Here is a 21,093-nt window from a genome sequence, read left to right as displayed (position 1 = left end):
ATGACTTCTCAGGAGGCTTTTTTCATTCTCCATGTCTGCGTTAAGGATACGCCTAGAAGAGTGCTTATATTTCAAACAAATTTCAAAAGCTAAAGTTATAAAAATGAGTATTAACTGAGTGATGCTAATGTTTGATTACTGGGGCAGGTGTTTGGCATAGTGATGAAGACCTGGGATGCTCACATAGCATGCTCGAGTGCCTGGTATGAGTGCCAGCTGCTTCTCAAGCAGCTTTCTGCTACTGACATGCTGGGAGGCCACAGACGCCGTCTTTGGATCTCTGCCACCCACCTGACACACCACGATGGAAGCTGGGCTGCGCCTTCTGCATCTCCTAGTGCTGCCTGTGGTCGGCATTTGGTCAGAGGAGTCGCAACTGAAGGTCTGTCAGCCTTTTAAACAAAATTTAATGAAGTAATCAATTAAATGAGTGAATTAAACTAATAAAAAGTCTTAAAACGTTTCTTGTCTTTTCCAATTAAGTAGAGAATTCTTGTGGAGAGGCACCTAAGTTATATGTGGAACACAGGAATTGCTTGGTGTACACAGGGTGAACAAATAACAAGTAAGGAAAATTACATGAAAAATGATAACCAAACCTTCAGTTCAAGTCTTTTTCAGGCTGTTTTTGCTTTGCCAGATACATAAGCATTTATTTATTTCTTAGACTTCTCTACGGAGTTGAACAACGCTTATCAAGCAGAGTAAAAAAATTCCTCATAGGGGTTGAACTGCAGAGGTTGGACACAGCACAAATGTCCCAAGCGGTGGGGTGGCGATCCTGCGCACCTCTTGAAGCGCTGGCAACACCACGTGCAAAGACGTGAACAACTTCCGGTGGGACGAGGTGCATGCGCTTCCTGTGCGACAGAGCAACACAAATGTGTTTTCTCCATTCCTTGAGGACTAACACGGTTCCAGTGTACTTTGTCAACCAGGACTTCATCAGGATACTCCAGCCTTTCAGAAACAGTTTCTCTCAGCTCTTTTAACTCTCTGACTGAACTTCCTTCTTTACCCAGTCGCATAGAGGGCGCTCCTCAAGTGCGCCTTACCTCCCAAGGCAGCTGCTCCCAACCTATCGCCACAGCGCCGCTGCAAGGCGCAGCGACAGCACCTCGGGCTGCGCTCCGTTTTCCCGGGCAGGGGGCGGGGCCAAAGGCCCTCATTCAAATAAAAAACCAGGAGATTTGCATGGGGAAAGGGAGAGACCGCGCGCTTATTGGCGGATCGCGCGGTGGGCGTGGCCGTCAGGACGACCGCGGAGCCCCGCCCACAACAATTTGCATAACGGCCTCGGCGCGTGCAAGGGAGAAGCGGGTTTGTTTTTGAATCTGCGGAGGCGGCGGCAGTGGCGGCGGCAGTGGCGGCGGCAGCGCGGCGACTGGAGCGCGCGAGACCGGCGGCAGCGTGGGGGACGGCTGCGCGGGACGGGGCTGTAGGAAGGAACGTGGTTCCCCCTCCCTCAGCTCCTGCCCCGAAAGGTATAAAGGATTCCCCAGGGCTGTTCTCACCATATTTTCTGAAATGACTATTGTATTTTCAGGAGAGACAGGACCGCAGTATGGCGGCTGCGGGCGCTGCGTGTGCGCCTGCGCGGCTGCGGCGCTGCGGGCGGCGCTGCATGGGAGCACGTGATCTGGCGGGGTCGGGCTCTAGCTGCAGTTGTGCAGCGGCCGGGGCGGTGGCTGCGCAAGCGCAATATTCATTTTCGAGATCTAATGTTCTTGTTGGGCGCCATTTGGGTTCTAGGTTTAATTTTCCTGACTCTTGAAGGGTTTCGTTTTATGCCTCTCCAAATCTCATGTGTTTCAAGGGAAGTGTTGGGCTTATGTTGCGCTTCTGTACCCACCTCAAACTGTCCAGTTTCTCCGATTCTTTTGAGAGACTGGGGGCTTAATTTTCTATGAAAATGGTTGTCACTTGTGGTTCTCGATTATGATTGTACCTTCAGGGTTTTACTAGAATCAGGTTTATGTTTATGGAGAGGAAGAACAGCAGTTTATGTGGTTCGGAGGGGAACTGCATTTAATTGAACTGAGAATTTGTAAATACATTTTCAATCCGGTTTTTGCCAGTTCTATTATGAATGTGGGAAATGTTTACAAAATAGAAATTATGCTAGTTTTGGCTATATGTGGGGAGGCAGTAGAAGAGCATAAATCTGAATCTTTTTTTTTTCAAAAATGTTTGAGGCTGTTAATATTTATAAAAAGTTTGTATGCCACTGAGCATTTGAGTTTTACAAGTTTTTGGCCCTTTGATCATTTGTTCATTACTGCTTTAGTTATTATTACCCTTTAATGAGCACATTTTCTTAGAATTTTTGCTTGTGATACGTAAGAGCTGATACTTTCTACAGAGAACTCCCGGTTATGCTGACAGAGGCCTTTAATGAGGCAATCATAATTATGCTAGTACATATTTTTTTAGCATTATGGTCATGTGTAAAAGATACAATCGTGATTTTTAAAAAATTGTAAGTGTGCTACTGGTTTAGTTTTGTAAAGAAGGTAATATTAAGTATGCTACTGATTAGTTAAATATGACAGTGTCACTATATTTAAACCTTACATAACACATCTGGGAAATATTATGTAAGATTCAGTATTCTACCATTGTTCAAATTGTTCTTACTAGACTGAAAACTTGTAAGTGGTGTCAAACTTTATCTGTGACTCTTCTATACAACAATCTGTTTCCTGATTGGTTTTTAACTCTAGAGTTTGAGTATGTATGTTGTCAAATGAAGAGAAGGTTATTGCTTTATAATCTTGGCTAGTTTGGGCACATTTTCATTGTCCTAAACAAATACCATTAGAAAGTATTAAGTGGATGTAATTGAAAAGAACACTCTTGGTTGGTGGATTTTTAAATGACATCAAATAGAGGAAAAATTATGGTGTTGCTCAACAGAATTTTAATTTGTTCTGATGTAATTCCTGATTCCTCTGATGTCTTTTGCGCAGGAATGTGTGTAATCCTGTTCCTTCTAGACTTCTGGAGTGGCTATCACGCACCCTTCTCTTCCCTTCCTTCCCCCACCTTGCTATTTCAGGTGCTTTAGAATTGAAAATACGCTGCGTCTTTGTGTGTGTGTACATACATATGTATATGTATGATTGTTATGTTCACATACATATTCAGGTTAAGAAAAGAACTTGGCCTTTGGGCTGTACCCTTTCTACTTCTAGAAAAATAGAACTTTTACTTTCTATATTTAGACTTACATTTTCCTTTGAATATAAAGATGCCTGCTTCTAAGTTAATGTTGAAGGTCATAAGAGATACTTGAAAACACAAAAGCACCTAATTTGCATTTTAAATATTATTGATGGGAAAGATGTCCAGTTTGTTAAGTAGTAGATCTTAGCCAAAAGGCTGAGAAGCGATGTAGATGTAGTTTTGTAATTTACCAAGGTTAATAATTTTTCTGAACATTAACTCTTTCCTTTAGTATTCTGTCAAGGGAAGAATGTTTTGAAATTTTAGTTTGATATTTATGTTACAAAATTTAATTCCAATTTTAGTAGATGTTGTGACAAAACAAGCACTTGATGTCACAAAATTTGGACACCTGTCCAGCATACATAATTATTAAGACTACGAATGAATACTAAGTTGTTTAAGCATGAAGGTTACATTACAAACAACAGATTTTAATGATGAAATCATAAATGTATTTTTCTTAATGATTTGAGAATGTATTAAATATAGTCGTAATATTTCTGACTTAACCAGAGATCATTTGGAAAATGCTGACAAGTAATTAACAACATTTAGAAATGTTTAGCTTAAATATTTTGGAGGTTTTTTTCCAGTGACTTTCCCATAATTGATCAATCCTTTTTAACTTAGTATTGTCAATATTATTCTATTTTATTATTATTCTTACATAGTATATTTTTTAGTGGTTACATTATATCATATTGTGAACATATCCCAAGTTATCAAATATTTTTAATACATGTTTTTAAATAGCTTCATACTATGTCCAATAAGAATGTATTGTGACTTATTAAGCTTTAGTGAACATGTTGCTTATTTGTCTATTATAAGTAATGCTTTAGTGAACATTCTTGTACATGAATCATGAACTATGTCTCACGATTTCTGAAAAAATTTGTTTGAAATTGCTATTTCAAAGAGCTTTTAAAATAATTTGCAAAATTGGTTAAAAAAAAAAAAACCATTGTCCATAATCCCCCTCAACAGGGTGGATGAACAATAGTAGCTATTAACTTTTTTGTTTTTTAAATATAATGTGTGCATTTAAATTTTTCCTGTATGGGCACTGGCTTAAGTCCTGGCTGTTCCACTTCCTTTCCAGCTCTCTGTTAATGATCTGGGGAAACCAGCGGAAGATGGTCCATGTGCTTGAACTCCTGCCACTCACTTGGGAGATCCGGGGGAAGCTCCTGGCTCCTGGTTTCTGCTTGGCTCAGCTCTGACTGTTGGGGCCATCCAGGGAGTGAAACAGTTAATGGGAGTGCACGTGTGCTCTTTCTCTCTGTTTCTCTCTGTCTTTCTCCCCTTCTCTCTGTGGCTCTTTCAAATAAATAAATATATTTTAAGAAAAAAAAACATAAGAAAATAGAAATAGGTAAGAACCATTGTGTGTAATTTTTAAGAAGATTCATTTATTTATTTGAAATCTGTTCCAGTGATACATCTTCTGTCTGCTGGTTCACTTCCCAAATGGCTGCCACAGCTGGAGCTGGGCCAGCCCACAGGCTTGGAATTTCATCCAGGTTTGGGTTACAGTGCCATCTTCTGCTGTTCTCCCAGGCACGTTAGCAGGGAGCTAGATCAAAAGTGGAGTACCCAGGATATGAATTGGTGTCCAGATGAGGTGTCAGCATTGCAGATGGTGGTCTAACTCCCTGTACCACAATGCTGATCTTTGAACTTTATCTTAAAGCAGTATTGCCTTGTTTTCTTTGCTGTTGGGCTGGCTATATATTATATGTGTGCTTTAGTGCTATATGCTGTATGAAATGCTCAAAATTGCTTTGAACAATAAAGCGTTTTTTTTTCACCTATTATATAATGAATGTACATTCTTTTGAGGTGCAGTGTGGCATTTCAATATATACATGGAGCATATAATGATCAGTTCAGGATATCTAGTACATCGCTTGCCCAAGACATATATGACATTTTTTTGTGTTGGGAACATTCGAAAGTCCTCTCTGCTAAAAATTTGAAATATTAGTTGTTTTCCTGTTGTATTGTATAGCACACATTTTCTTTATCTGTTCATCCATTAGTAGACACCTAACATTGATTCTGTGTCTTGACTGCTTCGAACAATATTGCATTAAACATGCGTATGTAGAACTCTACTCAACTTGCTGGTACTCCTTTGGATATACATCCTAGTAGTTGGATTGCTCAACCATATGGTAGTTCTATTTAATTTTTTAAAAAGATTTATTTACTTTTATTTGAAAGGCAAATTTTACAGAGAGAAGAAAAGACAGAGAACAGATTTTTTTATCCACTGGTTCATTCTCCAAATGGCCACAATTGCTGGAGCTGAGCTGAGCTGATTTGAAACCAGGAGCCAGGCTCTTTTCCCAGGTCTCCAACATGGGTGCAGGTTCCCAAAGGTTTGGGACATCCTCTGTTGCTTCCTCAGGTAACAGACAGGGAGCTGGATTCCAATAGGTGCTCATTTGGGATGCTCACGCTACAGATAGAGGATTAGTATGCTATACCATCATGTTGGCCCTGATAGTTTTATTTCTAGTTTTTTGAGGAAAATGTTGGTTTTCATAATTTCTGTACTGATGCATTTTCTTACTAACCATGTATGAGAACGCCACTTTCTCCCCTTCCTTGCTACCATTTCTTTGCATCCTTTGGTAATAGTTATTTTAAGTAGGGTGAGATGGTATGTCCTTGTCTTTTTTGCAGTTTTCTTTGTATTCTTGGATGTGCTTTTGCAGGTGGACTTTTGTGTCATTAAGGAAAAATCAATGTTTTTGCATACAATTATGTTAAATTTAAATTGAGGTGAATTTATATTTTGATAGTTTGTTTTTTTCTTTATCCATGATATGATATACTTCTTATAGACTCTCTGAAATGTATTATTGATCTGCAAAGGATTTGTGAAAAATCTGGATTGGGAAGCACTATTCATGGATTTCAGAGTTTTTGTTTTGTCCTAAGATAAACTTCTCTTTTAATTCCTGTTTTTCTGTGAGAGCTCTTTGCAGTACTCTCATACTGTGTTCAGGAATTCTGGGAAATCTTGGAATAACAATGACTTTTCAATGAGATGTTGCTTTACGGGTTTCTTGGTGCTGATATGTTAATAGGAAAGTTAGGAGAGGAGAGAGGACTACATTTCTGTTTTTATCTGCTTAAGAAATACTGATGCAAAATAGTGCCAATATGAAATTAGAAGTGGGATAAGCAGACTGCAAAATAGCATGTTGTATGATATATCTTTCCCGCAATGGATAAACTTTGTAAAGCCATCTAGTTCACTCTGGCCAGACTAGAGTCTAATCTTGTATGGAAAATAATACTTTTTCATGGTGCTTTTCTTTAACTTATTATAAGGATATTTCCTTAATTAGTATAAATTAGTTCTCCATTAAAAAATTTCTTCTTCATGCTGATTGCAATTAGAGTGTTTTCTTAATATTGTATTTTAGCTGTGAATTTTTTTCATAATGGGTAGAGGAAAGTCATTATTACCAAAATATTAGTTTCACTGAACTAGATAAACTTGAGAGTTAGAGAGGTATGGAAAGACATAATCAGGGAAACGAAGATAGGACTCAAATTATAAAACATTACTGGCATTATGACAGTAAATGTAGAAAATAGATACCAAGTTAAGCTGTTACAGGCTTTTCTTAAGCATTTGTTTTGTGATGAAGAAAATCTGTGGTCTTTTTTGTATGACCTTTGCCACTAGCTAAAAACTTTTCCCAGTTCTAAAAAATTCCTGTACTTGGTTTCTCAGACTATATTCGATAAGCTGTAGCAATTAGAAACAAGATGTGTGTTCCTTAGAGAAAGTCATATGGCTGTGATCTTGATAGTGGAGATCTATTTTGGGTGTTAGCAGGAAGAATTTATAAACTCAGTTCTGAAGTTTGGGAATCAATATTTCCAGAGCTGAACCAAGTATTTGTAGCCTGTTCATTATTGCTAATTTCCATATTAGTGCTTCTGAGTTGTAGAGATTCTTCAATTACTTTTAATATATCTGAGGAGCCAAACTAGTGTATACTTTAGTCCAGAAAGACTTCTTTTATGATTGTTAAAGTTTTGAGGCCTCTGAAAAATTTTTCAAAAGAGGATAAAGTTCCTGGATTGCTAACTGCTGTGGAGCAGAGTGTAAATCAGATGCAGGGAAGGGTTTCACAGTATTAGGTAGTGGAGTACCTGATTGCTGTCAGTTAGCTCCGGGGGGTGGTCGTAGTTGTTGTCACTGCCCTAGTAGTTACAAGAGAAAAAGCTAGTAGAGGCTCTTCTTTCTAAAAATTCTTGCAGACTTGACCTCCTTTTGTTAACTGAGTCCAACACTGTTTATAATTGTTGGGCTGTTTTCTTTTTCAGATTATCCTACTGTTCACACGGTAAGTTAGGACTTTTCTACTAGCGTTTTAGTTTGTTTACAGCTGAGAAGTGGCTTCTACAAAGTTGAATTTTGTTTATATATGCTTTAAGTTGCTTAGTGGAAACCATTTTGTATTGGAGACAGAGTGAGTTTCAGGGAGTGTGAGAACATCTTCAAATTTTTAAGAACAAGTGAACCACAGCTACCAGTGTTAATTTATATATATGTGAATGTTTTTAGTTCTAAAATTTGATTATATGGATTTTCTATTAAAGAGAGCTACTGTAGCATTTTCTTGGCCATCTGTAATAGCAATGGAAGTGACTTACGTGTACAGTTGATAGTGCTTTTCCAAAATTCTTTCAAATTGGGCCTGTATACATATGAAAGTCTGGAAATGTAGATGATTTTTAAAAAACGTTGCAGTCAGAAATATCTGCTCTGCAATTTTTCATCTTTGTATGTTAAGTGCTTTTTGATTTTTTACCATTGTTTACACAGTTGAGAAGATCCGTGTTAAATACATTGTGTATCTTTGTGTATCTCAGTATCTCATTAGTGGGAATAACTAGCCTCGTATGCTTTAGTTTGGGAGTCTCTTCCCGTGATGGTAGTGTGAGTCAGTAGTGTCCTCATGGATAACTACTGGATCCTACTCGGTTGTTCCTGTCAGCCAATACTGCTTTGAAGAACTATTGTCTGTTAAGTGACCAGGGCACATTTGATTCTAGTAAGAAATTTCAGTTGCATGTTAGAATAGGAATCCCCTGAGAGAGCTATCAAGATCGAGAAAGGATCTCTCATATTGGTCCATCATTTCAGTGATAATGCTTTTCATCTTATCAAAAGTAAAAGCCTTGTTTTCAGGATGAGCAGAGAAGTTTGATGGTGTGTGTCATTTCCAGCCTAGTCTTTGGACCATTTACCAGGGATCTGTCCTATTACCCTTATTAGAAATATGTCTTTTTTTTTTTTAAAGATTTGTTTATTTTTATTGCAAAGTTAGATATACAGAGAAGAATAGAGACAGAGGAAGATCTTCCATCCAATAATTCACTCCCCAACTGACCGCAACAGCTGGTGTTGTGCCAATCTGAAGCCAGGAGCCAGGAACTTCCTCCAGGTCTCCCACGCAGGTGTAGGAATCCAAGGCTTTGGGCTGTCCTCGACTACTTTCCAGGCCACAAGCAGGGAGCCGGATGGGAAACTGAGCCGCCGGGATTAGAACCAGCACCCATATGGGATCCTGGCACGTTTAAGGCGAGGACTTTAGCCATGCCACTGGGCCCCTAACCTTAAATTTAAAAACAAGTTCAGAAGCATGTTTTTCTTTTATGGCCATTAAAAAGAAAATGCTAATAGCAATCAGATGAATTCACATAGTCTGCACTAATAGAATCATGAAACACTTGACTCTTCTTAAAAGTTAAGATAGATCTTGATGCATAAGGGTAATGTGAGCTGTGTACTAAAATATCTGTATCAGTCATTTTTGTATAGTCGTTATTATGGTATGGTATAGTCGTTTACTAAATATCCTCTGGTGTTTATGTAGAAGACTAAAGGTTTATAAAACACATTTATTTCCTCAAGTAGAATGGCTGCCAAAATTTTGTTTATTTCTTGAGTCCAGCGCTGCATTTTGGGTTAGTTGCTCTGTTTGTTTTGTGTATAATTGTTTTCCTTAGAATTTTCTTCCTTATTGTGAAAATCCCCTTTGCTATTGTTCTATAACTTTATCTTTCATATGCCATGTCTTTTTATTTATTTTATCTGAAGTGGGGAGGAAACACGTTCTCCACTAGCTTTTTGAGATGGGGAGCATAGGAAGTACATAGATTTTAAGACCCAGTGTATCTAAAAAAATGTCATTCTGCAGTTTTGTCCTTGATTGATAGTTTGGCTGGGTATAGAACTTTCAGATGAAATAATTTTACTTCAGAATTCTTAAGGTACTGCTTTTTCCCTGCTTCTGTTACTGAGAAATCTGATGCCATTCATATTTCAGATCCCAGCCCCTGCCGTGAAAGCTTGCAGATCCTTTGTCCCCACTGTTTGTGAATTTCACTGTAACCTGCCTTGATGTGGATCTGTTTATTACTGATTGCTGCTAATCTTTGGGCTATTTTGGTCTAAGCAGCTCTTGCCTTTTAATTTGGGAATGTTTTATTCATTGATTTCATGGGAGATTTTTTCTTTTGCCATTCTGTTATTCCAGTATGCATTTTTGGATGAATATCTCAACTTTGTCTTTTCCTTGTGATTATAACCTTCTTCTCTTCCTTTCTTCCCCTCCCCTTGCCATCCCTTACTAGATTTCTTCATTGTCTAGTCTTTCTAATGAGTTGTTTTCTATTATGTTGTTATTTTCTATTTGTTCTTTGGATTTAGTAATAACAACATTCTTGACATTCTATTCTTGAGTGAAGAATGCAATGTATTTCCTTAGAATGTATTGTTTCTCCATTGTTGCTTTGTGTTTGAGTTTTTTGTGCGTATTTGTTCCACTTTTCTTTTTTTAAGATTTATTTATTTTTATTGGGAAGTCAGATATACAGAGGGGAGAGACAGAGAGGAAGATCTTCTGTCCAATGATTCACTCCCCAAGTGATTCCAACGGCCGGTGCTGCGCCAATTCAAAGCAGGAGCCAAGAACCTCCTCCAGGTCTCCCACACAGGTGCAGGGTCCCAAGGCTTTGGGCCATCCTCGACTGCTTTCCCAGGCCACAAGCAAGGAGGTGGAGGGGAAGTGGAGCTGCCGGGACTAGAACTGACGCCCATATGGGATCCTGGCATGTTCAGGGCAAGGACTTTAGCTGCTAGGCCACGGCGCCAGGCCCAAGACTTGAAATTCTATAAATCTATAGTAAGTTATTTTTTAAATTGATAGTTTTGTGTGATCCTCAAATGTTATAAATATTCATATTCATAAAAATGTAAAATTGTGGCACACTTACCTAGCAAATTTTAGAGTGAAAAGAAAAAAGTTACGAAAAATATTTTTATTCAGGAATGATGAAACATTGGATAGCCAAAGAAATATTTACCTAACATTAGAAACTATTTCTAAATATATATGCTTTTATAAATAGTGATTAGGTTTACCAAAGATGATGCTTTTAAAAATATTTATTGTAAGATTGCCTGAACTTATACAGACCACATTCTATTTAGCAGTATTGATAAAATCTAAAAGTTAATAATTTAGTTATGTTCCATAGGTTTGCTTTTTTTTTTTTTCAGCATACTGGGTTAAAATTTATTTTAGAGGGTAAAGAAAGCTTTATACATCCTTTAAAAATATTAAAGTTCAAAAACTTAGAATTAAGCAATGAATATTCAACATCATAAAGCTGTTTATAACAGTAGTAGTAACATTTTACCATCTTTTTAAGTCATTTATTTGTTTGAAAATCAGTGTTAGAGAAAGGGAGAGTCAGGGATAAATTTTCCATCTGCTGATGCAGTCCTGAAGTGACCTTAATGGTTGGAGCTGAGCCAGGAGCATCTGCTCTGGCTCACTGGTGGTTGAGGGGCTATCTTCTGCTTTCCCAGGCAGTTAGCAGGGAGTTGGAGGGGAAGTGGAACAGCAGAACATGCAGTAGCACTGGTGTGATGTGGGGCTTTACTGCCATGCCACAATGCCAGTTCCTGTTACATACTTTTCTATAGACTTCAGAGTTCAACTATGCTAACCACACAGTGATATCTTAAAACTGAAAGGCGTCCTGCAAAAGTTTTGTTGTTGTTGTTTTTCTGTCTTGGATTTTGAAGTATAGAGGTTTGTAAGTCAAGACTAAAAATGTAGCTGACAGTGACATCTTCCTGTAATGTAAGAGTAGGGATATATAATGAAAGTGTAGTGGGGACTGATATGTTCAGATATGGAGACAAAGTACTGTATGTCTCTATGCGTTCAGTGAAAGAATTGAATGCATCCTAAGAGTAAGATGATGGACTCTCTGACAAGGTCCATGCCTACATTGTCAGGAAATGCTTCAATAGCAGCGTGATGGACTTGTGACTGTTCATGAAGGACATCCGTTCTAAGACTGGGGAAATTAGTGGGATTGAGGGGGGACCTTGGGGAAGGGCATCGGCAACCCCAGAGCCTATGGAACTATATCATAAAGCAAAATAAAATATTTTTACATGTTAAAAAAAGAGATTCTAAAACTTAAGATGTCTAAAAATGTAGGGTTTTTTTGTTTTGTTTTTTTTTTTTTTAGAATTTTATGGTAGAAATAAACATAGTGAGAATTAACTTAGGTATACCATCTATTGAGAAAGTACTGTTTCACAATATGGAAGACTGGAGAATAACTTAAGCTGTGATGTCTGCCTTCTTACGACAGTTAGTTAAATGCTCAATATACAATTATTGAAATAAGTACAATAATGATATGTGTACAATCTTGAAAGGACAAAAACAGCTGATTTGGGGGATGGGCATAGAAAAAAGGAGAGTAATGGAAGGATTATAAGTGGAAAGATAGTTTAGACTGAATCATAAATAGGATTTTGCTAGGTAAACTGGAATAATTCTGGGACAGAGTGAAAGGGCTTTGGGCAATGGCACCTGAGTGCCACTAAATTGTTCTTTAAATTAGACACAGAACCAGAATCAATGTAAGAGCGATGGATGAAGATCTGTGGGCTGGGACTAAGCACAGGCTGGATTATAATCAGTTTTGTGAATTTATTAAATCTCTGAGCCTGTTACTGTTATCATGAACTGACAGTAAAATTTAATCCTCGGGGGGCAGTGTGAGTAGTGATGGAAATAGTGTATATAAATTGTTTTGAAATCTTGATTTCATTAACAGTGCCCCTTGCTGCTGCTTTGTCTTGCAAAGTACCTTTCATGATAGAGGCATTCACATATTTATTGATTTGGCTTATGTGTCCTGGGATAGTAAAGAAAACTTTAACTGGAGGGGTACCCTCAAAGAGAATGGAGTGTGTGTCTTATTTTGAAATCTAAATTATGGGTGAAAAGTAGCTCTGTCAGCTTCTGTTGGTAGACAACAGCTTTTTCTAGCTGTTCTATGAATACAGCTTAGATTAAGCTTAGACTAAGAAGGTAGTTCGAATTTACATGGAATTTAAGTTGGAAAGACAAGGGAGGGTTAAAGAGGGCAGAGAGATATCATGCTTTTGTGAGTGTGTTGCATAATTTAAGTCTTGTGCATCAAACTTATCCCCAAATCTATTTCCTGAATCTCAGAGAGGCTCTAAATGTTTTGGCTCTTTGTACCACCCTCCACCCCCATCCAATAAAATAGCAATGCTACAGAAATATTTTGTCTATTCCAGTCTTTTCTAGCTTACTAACATGATGAATAGACTTAAAACTACTCTGAGAGTCATATATATATATATATATATATATTAGATACATATGTGTGTATGTATATGTACACACATGTATTTATTATTTTTATTTGTCAGTTTTTGTGATCAATGCAGAGATACCCTCCATTTGTTAATTCACTGCATGAATGGGCCAGACTGAAGCCAAGAGCTTGATGTGCATCTCCGTGGGAAGGAAGCCTGCTGCTGCTCAGTGCACTTGAGCAGGAAGCTGGGGTTAGGAAGGGAGGTGGGACTCTAACCCAGGAGCTCTCATGGGAGATTTCCGTGCCCCAAGTAGTGTTTTAGCTGCTTTGTCAGGTGCCAGCTCCAACACAGATACATTTTTGAAGAATTAATGTGGCTTGGATTAAGTATAAGTAATTTTTCCTGGTACTGCTCTTAAAGCAGTTTTTACAATCCATATCCAATTTGCTCTAGGGAAAGTAGAGATCTCTTAAATCTGAGTAATTAGTTTTTAAAAATGGAAAATTGTGATTTCATCCTGAGGTAATAAAATCCATGTGCTCATCAGTTGGCCTGAATGATTAGCAGTTTTTGATAATCAGTCTCTTTATGGCTCTAGTCCTGCTTAATAAATAGCTACATTTAATGATGGCAGAGAAAAAATAACGCAAGATAACTAAATTCTAGGAAATAGACCAAGGAAGAAGAAAGATGTGGATTCAGTAGCTGATGAGAGCTGTCAGGCAAACAGGTTCTGTGTGTGCGTTTGTCCTTCTCTTGTTGATGACTCCGTGTTAGCATTGTTGATGCCTTTGTCTTGTTGACCCTACCCTGCAGACCTGTTTACCCTTTGTATTTTCGTGCCCTCCCTACTGTCTACGTAATTTTTATTTTTCATTCATATCAAAATGTTGGGAAGGCTGTGGCAGGTATGAAATGCAATTTTCATTGGGACCAGATACTCACCTGGAGATATATTTGTGACCATCTGGACTACCAAAGAGAACAACACATTATTTTTATCTTTATTGGTAAATTACTCAAAATAAGCTCATTTGCCATCTAGTTGTAAAGGGTCTTTAGTCAAGGTCCAAACAATGGATTGTAATGCTGTAACTTCTCTGTTATCATGGACAACTTCTGTGGGGAGAAAATAACCATCTAGACATTGAAATTAACTTGATCAAATAAGTGTCAATGGACACAACTTGATGTTCCAGAAATTATAACATTGCAACACTCTTCATAATCATAGTAGTATAAAAGATAAAGGAAAAAAAGAAAGAAAGAAAAGACCTTGAGCTAGGTTTGGCTTTTTTCTTTTTTCTGGACTGAAATGGAGGCTTTCTTTCAAGCGAATTCCCTGGTGTTTGCCCTGTGTGATTTGGCTCTATCTCTGTTACTGCTAATACGTGGCATGGATTTCGAGTTGTCTGGGATCTGAATGTACCCAAAGTTGGAAAGCACAGGCATTATGTTACAAACCTGGCTTGCTGCCTCCTTTTCCTGTGTTCTGACTAGCTGCATTGTTTGTTGCAGTATATGCATTAGCTGTTGTCTGTGTTCAGTTTCCTGCAGGCTAAGTAGGAGGGGCTCCGTGTGACACATAGCTGAGTGTTCACTATGTGAGTTCTTGAGTGCATGATACAGCCATCTTAATTGCACTTTTGTGCAACTGAGACTGTGCAGCTGTCTCAAAATGGCTGCTAACCTAGCTTTTGTAGCTGCCTAGGCAGTAAGTATGTCAGGGGGGACCATGTGCCTCAGGACCACAGGTAAGCACCAGTTTCTCTTTATCTTTAGGCATTCTAATTGAAAACGACAAAACAAAACTTGGATTTAACTGAGCTTACGTAGGAAGGAAAACTTAAAGAGCTTGTTTGCTAAAAAGTAGAAATGAACCTTTAAGCCTTTATTATGGAAACAGTATGTGGGATGTTGAGGTCAAAGGTTAAATTCCTGTGATTTCTCACCCTTTTATGTTCTGTCATTGCCGTCATTGCCATAACATTTGCTCATCCAAGTATTATTTTTCTTGCCCTAAAGAACTTAATATTCCCTTTGTACTGGGTATTTTATTTGTTGAAATTTATTTGCAGAAATTAAACTATTACTTTAATGGATTTTTTTTAAAAAGCTGTAAGTAAGTTTTGTTTCATATGAAGAACATGTTTTTTTTCCTGGGTTTTGTGAGGTGTTGTTTGGAAGCTTTTCGTTTAAAATTCTGTATACGAATCATAGTAACAGAGAACATTTTTTAAGTGTCTTTTTTTTTTGTATTCTAAATTGCACTTCTTTTCATTCATCATGTTGCTTTCTCCTGGTTGCCAACCCTTTCAAATTTTGGTGATGTTACACTTTTTTTGGTTGAAACTACTTTTTGCTTAATTTGAAATTCAGATTTTGAATTTGGAAATAAATTCACTTGTAAACCTGGACAGGTTTTTCTAAATACGTAATGTAGGTATTTTAATGGTAACAGACCTAAAGTAAATACTGAATTGTTTTAATTAAATGGTGTTTTCTGTTAGCTCACTTTAGTCTTAATTTAAATCTGTGATAAATTTAAAAGTAGTACAACTCAGTGGATTTATGAATTTGGCTTAAAAAATTTCAAAAAGGGTTTTTAACCTTGTTCCAGACTTGAAATGTTTATTGAAATACTGTAAGTGTATGATTACCCTACATGAAATTGTTATTCATGTAATATTTCCGTAGCAGAGCAGTTTTACTTTAAACATGGATTCGTAAAAGGTAATATTTTCAATGGTTTTTCTAAATATTATACAATACACCTTGTTTTGTCAGTAGTATGTTATGAATATATCACTGACAAATATGATATAGAACAGTCTGTTTTGAACCTCCTACTTCTTTAAGCACAACAGCTTTTTACATATTAAATTTGTATTTAATTATCTACCCCAGTATATAAAAAAGATGTGCTATTTTACCATTGCATAATTTTATAGTGTAAATTTATAACATTCATTTGTTGTGATACGTTCAGTGAAATAAGAACTAATCTGTTAAGATGAACAAAATTTCAAAATATTATCAAACATGACAATTGTGATCTTATATTAATGTCCATATCTCGTTCGTTTACTTGGTAAATCTCAGCCTCTTCAGGTTTCTTTAAAATTATCCTAGATTGTGTATTCCTTTTTGAGAGTCGAGTAGAAAATCTTTTTTTATTTTTATTTTTAATTTTGTAAGAAAGACATATTTACATGGTTTAACAGATTAAAATTTTGGCCTCATCACAAACTTGTGTTTATAATAATTTTTATGGCAAAAAAATTAAATAAGGAAAGGGAAAAAATTAAATAAGGAAAGGGAAAAATATTCTGTATATATGAGAGGTGTTATCTGTCGTTTTTTGTATAAGTTCATGCTTTGGAGTATGACTTAAAAGTTTTCCTACATCTTTGTAGGAACATCTTATTGTCTTGATGACAGGTCAGAGGCAAGAAAGTCTAGTGTTCAAAATACGTGTATCTCAAAGCATTTTAGTAAATCAAACCAGCTATTTGGTATTCTTTAGCGCTGAAGAAAAACTGACTGGATTGAGATTACTGAGGACAGCAAGACCTTAGGCAAATTTTGGTGATCTTTCTTTTTGCTTTCCATTGCTGACAGTAAATTTTTTTTTTTTTTGTTAAAGATTTATTTTTATTACAAAGTCAGATATACACAGAGGAGGAGAGACAGAGAGGAAGATCTTCCGTCCAATGATTCACTCCCCAAGTGAGCCACAAAGGGCCGGTGCGCGCCAATCCAAAGCCGGGAACCAGGAGCCTCTTCCAGGTCTCCCACGCGGGTGCAGGGTCCCAATGCATTGGGCCATCCTCGACTGCTTTTCCCAGGCCACAAGCAGGGAGCTGGATGGGAAGTGGAGCTGCCGGGATTAGAACCGGCGCCCATATGGGATCCCGGGGCTTTCAAGGTGAGGACTTTAGCCGCTAGGCTACGCCGCCGGGCTCTGACAGTAAAATTTAATTACACAAGATTATTACATGAACATGGGAAAGCACTAACACTTTGTAGTTACTCAGGGTATTACTGCTAAATTTCATTGATATGTTGCATTTTTACAACTAAACATAAATTGAAGCTCACTAGGATTATGACTTTTGAGATTGGCTATTGCTTTCAGATTTTTTTTGCGTGTTGAATTCCAGATTAGCAATTATAATGGGTTACTAAGGACAGTAGTGTGTCTCAGAACTAGATAATTGAGGTTCTTACAGTATTTTGTCACTTATGTTTGTCCTCTCCATTTGTGGTTGCTCCTTTCAATAAGCCATTTTATTTGAACAGTGCCCAGTGGAGACTGGATACGTGGAAAGAGCTTGGACCAAGAATCCAAACCTGAATGTGAACCCTGGCTTTTCTGATATTGACCAACTTATCTTACTTTTTGCATTTTATTTTCATCATCTATAAAACAAAGAAAAATATCCAGTCAATATGCAGAGAGTCAGTTTAGTTGGTATTTCTGTAATACCATGACGTACTCTACACATATCTGGTGTTCTGATTCTCCCAATAATATTTGAATGCTTTTCAGATGTCATATACTTTGTAAAAGGTGACTGTATGAGATTATTTTGGAAAAGAAAAATTAATGTATGCCTAGAAAGGAGTACTAACATCCACTTAGAATGTTCCTGTTTGTACTATTGGGTCCTACTGTCTTAAAAAAGGGCCATCCTTGTGTGTGAGTAGTGGCAGATGTATTTATTAAGTACAGCCGAGTGTTGGCATTACAGACTTATTTCAGTTTTAGTCTGGCCAAGTTTTTCAAATGTACTACAAGAAAATAACTTCTCTATAGAAGATGACTTGAATTCAGAACCTAGAGTTTTCTGTCAATTAGACATAAAAATCTTAAAAATGGTAAAAATCTCTTTCAGTGACCACAAAGTAGCAACCAGTAGATTTTTTTTTTAAAGATTTATTCATTTTATTACAGCCAGATATACAGAGAGGAGGAGAGACAGAGAGGAAGATCTTCCATCCAATGATTCACTCCCCAAGTGAGCCACAAAGGGCCGGTGCGCGCCAATCCAATGCTGGGAACCAGGAACCTCTTCCGGGTCTCCCACAGGTGCAGGGTCCCAATGCATTGGGCCGTCCTCAACTGCTTTCCCAGGCCACAAGCAGGGAGCTGGATGGGAAGTGTAACTGCCGGGATTAGAACCGGCGCCCATATGGGATCCCGGGGCTTTCAAGGCGAGGACTTTAGCCACTAGGCCACGCCGCTGGGCCCTAGATTTTTCTCTTTTAGCCACTGCCCCATATTTCCAGTGGGACAAACACTTAGAATGGTCAGATTTCACACACATGTGGATATCTTGTGATGCTAGTCCTATATCTCTGCTGGAAACAGTGATGCAAGGCGAGTAGGTGCTGCCTGCTTCAGTTAGAGCCTACTCTTGATCGCATCTGGATTTATTTCACCCTCCATTCCTGTAGGTCGCTCCTTTTAAACTTTTGTCTGTTTTGGTAGCTGTAAATTGCTAAAACACAACTTTTATCCCAGAAAAAAGTAAGCCTAAATAAAAACTGAACTGCATGTGCTTAGAGACTTACCATGTGTAAAATCCATTTACGCTTAAGAATGTGGCAGCTTTTGCAGCTTTTCACTTTATCCTAATTTTTATATAAGGACTGATTGAAATCTATTGACATAAAAATGTGATGATTGAAAGTGAAGAACCTAAAGAAACAATCATTAGAAACTTGCAAGTAATTACCTTAAGGATTTTAAATGTCATAATCAGATCTTTAAATATTATTTATCACTGTGCTAAAGATATCACTGATAACTTGGTGATTTTTGTTTCTTTAAGATTGACTTATTTATTTGAAAGAGTTAGAGAGAGAGAGAGAGAGTCACAGTGGAAGCGATGGGCCAGTCCAAAGCTGGAAGATGGCGCTTCAACCCTGGCATGAAATAGTTCCACAGTGGGCTGCTGTGAAAAGCGGTGGTTTTCCATACTATTTCACAATGCCAGTCTCTTTTCCCTATTTTTATTTTTTATTTTATTATTTTTTAAAGATTTATTTATTTTTATTACAAAGTCAGATATACAGAGAGGCGAGAGAGAGGAAGATCTTCCGTCCAATGATTCACTCCCCAAGTGAGCCGCAAGGGGCCGATGCTGCGCCGATCTGATGCCAGGGAACCAGGAACCTCTTCCAGGTCTCCCATGCGGGTGCAGGGTCCCAAAGCTTTGGGCCGTCCTGGACTGCTTTCCCAGGCCACAAGTAGGGAGCTGGATGGGAAGTGGAGCTGCCGGGATTAGAACCGGCGCCCATATGGGATCCCGGGGCGTTCAAAGCGCGGACTTTAGCCACTAGGCCACGGCGCCGGGCCCCCTTTTCCCTATTTTTAAAATGGGAAAATTGGTCCTGTCACAGTAGCCTAGTGGATGAAGTCCTCACCTTGCATTCACTGGGATTCCGTATGAGTGCTGGTTCATATCCCAAATGCTGCACTTCTTTCCAGCTCCCTGGTTGTGGCCTGGGAAAGCAGGAGTGGATGGCCCAAAGCCTTGGGACCCTGTACTGGGAAGAAGGTCCTGGTACTTGGCTTTGGACTGGCTTAGCTCTGGCCGTTGTGACCACTTGGGGAGTGAACCAGTGGATGGAAGATCTTTCTGTATCTCCTTCTCTCTGTATATCTGAATTTCTGATAAAAAAATAAAAATAATTCTTTAAAAAAAATAAAATGGGAAATATTACTATGATGTAAATGAAGATAATGAATATGAAATACCTAATAGTGTATGTCAAAAAAATGTGAGCTCAATATTGATAGCTCTTTCCTCAGAAGGTTCTAACATAGACTTTTTCTTCTCAGTCTTGTCTGGAGGAGTGAAGTGTGGGAGTCTAAATACTTCAGACACGAATCTTTAGTATATGTGCTGCCAAAGTGAGCACAAGAGAAGGTGTTTAAGGAGAGAGGTGTTCAGATTTTGGGTGATTTAAGGTAAAAATGCCTAAGAAAACATTTTTAGAGTCTCAAGGTGAAGACTTGGAAGAGTGTCCGAGGACTTAGCACACATGCCTGTGCTAAGATGGCCGTGGCCTGCTGAAAGTACAACCTTCTTACCCTCATGGAGTTTATATTTATGGAGGGAGTGGGGAGACACAGTAAATTTGAGAGAAGATTATGAATACTGAGGCATTGTGAATGTTGGATGTAGGATACAGTGGATAGCCAAATTATAAGTGCTACTGTAAATGTGGTTTGTTCCTGATCCTCCATGAGATTGAAGGACTCATGGAGAATGAATTTTGTATTAGTTGAGTCAAATAATAAAATTTTAGACTCCTGTTTTACTTGCATATTTTCAGTGTTTAAGTGATTCATTTTCATCATATTTTGCAAAATATCTGTGATGAATTGGAAAACTTTATGCAATAAAATTTTTATGGTTTAAAGCACTTTTTGTTCCTTTATTTTTATTACTTTGAGAAACAGTTCTCCTTTGTCACTGTTTAATAAGCAAGTTGTAGATTTGCAGTTTGGATTAATTCATTAACCATCAGGTGATTGGCCAACTTGGGTTTTGAAAAATGATGTTCAAATATTTATTTTATTCTGGATGAAATGATTTGAATTGGTTTGATTTTTCAATTCGCTTCATTTAGTGTTGGATATATATACAAGTAGGAACAAAGGAAAAAGAATCTAAAATTGAAACCTGTAACACGTGATTTTGAAAAGATGTTTTTCCAACTTCAGATTTTATGATCAATAATGGCATGTAGCAAGTTCTTAGTGCAAGACTTTTTTTCCCAGCAAGTGTTAATTTATGTGGTGTGTTTACATACTTTGTGCAATTATATTGTGCATGTCATTTTATCTGCTATTAATGGGGCACAGATCCTGAGATCGAGTGTAGTTATTGAAAGAAATCTTAATGATCAGTGATAACTAATGATTAGCTACATATTAGTAGTCTACCATTTTTTATTGATATTTGATTACTTTATCATATACCTCTTTTCTAGTGCCATTTCCTTAATTATGTAAGAGGAGTAACTTTAAGATGTTTTTAGACAATGGAAAATAAAATGGAAAAATAACATATTTTGAACAACTCCTGGTTAACCTTTAAGTATTTCCTTTATTTTATTACCATTTCAGATGTGGCACTAAAATTTTCTAGATTATT

The 21,093-nt window shown here is 37.6% G+C and overlaps 1 protein-coding gene across 4 annotated transcripts in view; it reads left to right on the top strand.

Annotated features, from left to right (window-relative positions):
• The first annotated feature begins 845 nt into the window (after positions 1-845).
• ATF7IP (activating transcription factor 7 interacting protein) overlaps positions 846-21,093 on the top strand; it is an 84,779-nt gene continuing 64,531 nt past the window's right edge. For 2 of the 4 annotated variants that reach the window (XM_058655992.1, XM_058655985.1), the window contains exon 1: positions 846-1,484. The gene's annotated coding sequence lies outside the window, so the exon portion shown is untranslated. Of the gene's footprint in view, positions 1,485-13,749; positions 14,677-21,093 lie in introns of those variants that run through there. The other 2 variants (XM_058655993.1, XM_058655987.1) reach the window with 2 other exon arrangements.

Source organism: Ochotona princeps, chromosome 27, assembly GCF_030435755.1.
Source record: "Ochotona princeps isolate mOchPri1 chromosome 27, mOchPri1.hap1, whole genome shotgun sequence".
Lineage (NCBI taxonomy): Eukaryota > Metazoa > Chordata > Mammalia > Lagomorpha > Ochotonidae > Ochotona > Ochotona princeps.
The sequence above is the reverse complement of the archived record's forward strand: the minus strand, read 5'-3'. Positions and strand labels throughout refer to the sequence as shown.